The following is a 1,259-nucleotide window of genomic DNA, read 5'->3' as shown; positions in this document are numbered from 1 at the left end:
ATAAACATATTTTTTGTCAGTTATAATTGCCATCTTTTCTCCGAAGTAATAGTCTGACTATATTTCTTTCAAAACAGATTTGTTTGTTCTTTTGGAAATTTATGAAATATTTCAAACTTTTCACCAACATCATAGACAAAGGTATTAATTTTTTTAATTTTCGTTATTTATCACTTTGTTTTCACATTCATGTGAAGCAATTGAAAATACTGTGGCTTGAGTCAGACACAACGTAGTCCTCAAAATATCATCCATGTTATTTGACCACTTTAAAGAATTTTGCAGTAGCTTTTTCCATTGTAATATGCCATTTGATTTCTTGTCTATTACTTCCATGGAGTTTTGTTGTATCCAAATATTTGACAATCTATCTCTTTTATCCATTTACCATTATATTGTTTATTGGTACAGTCATGAAATCTTTTCTGTATGATCAATTATAATTCATACTCGAAGTCATTGCCTTCTAGCCTCATAATGCTTCTAGTCCACATCATATTTAGGAAATAAGGTCTTCTCATCTATATATTGTAAGCTTTTTATTAATCTTCTTCCAATTTTGATATTGAGTGATCTTTATGTAAACCAGTTGTCTTGGATCATTTGCTCAACATTCAAATTAAAGTTGTGTGGTCAAAAGATGTAACCATATTGGATAGCTCCCTGATTAAAATAATTTCTTATCTCTGTATTCTCTTCTGGAGACAATATCTTATTTTCTTTATAGGCTCCAAATAGCAGCCTTATAAGAGGTTTTTATAGGTTCTTAAATGTGTTCTAGAGTTTCCATTCTTCAAATTACATATTACCATTCAGGCATTTTAACATTTTTTACATAGGCAAGAGAGATAGAAGATGCTAAATATTATACTGAAGCATGCCATTTTGCCTGCCCTCCTCATTTTGTATCTTTTTCAATGTCTAGGAAAATTGAGAGTACTGAGTATAGAAGATTATAAATTGAATTACATGAACAAAAGAAAATTATACTGGTATGAAAAAATATGTGTATATGCATGCGTACGTGTGTGTGTATATGCAAATGAATGCACTTTGGTTATGGGTAAACCTTTAATGAAATATTTAATTATAACAAGTCTCATGTACCTGATGAAAGAATAATACTTTTTAATTGCAAATATACTTACTCTTCTGGGGTTGAATTTAATACTAGGAAGAGTGAAAGAAAGTGGAGATCTTTCACTGTCAAATATTTCCAACAGGAAACCCAACATTTTTAATAATAATAAATAAAATTA

Source organism: Elephantulus edwardii, unplaced genomic scaffold (assembly GCF_000299155.1).
Source record: "Elephantulus edwardii isolate Elephantulus edwardi_28Jun2011 unplaced genomic scaffold, EleEdw1.0 scaffold00013, whole genome shotgun sequence".
NCBI lineage: Eukaryota > Metazoa > Chordata > Mammalia > Macroscelidea > Macroscelididae > Elephantulus > Elephantulus edwardii.
The sequence above is the reverse complement of the archived record's forward strand: the minus strand, read 5'-3'. Positions refer to the sequence as shown.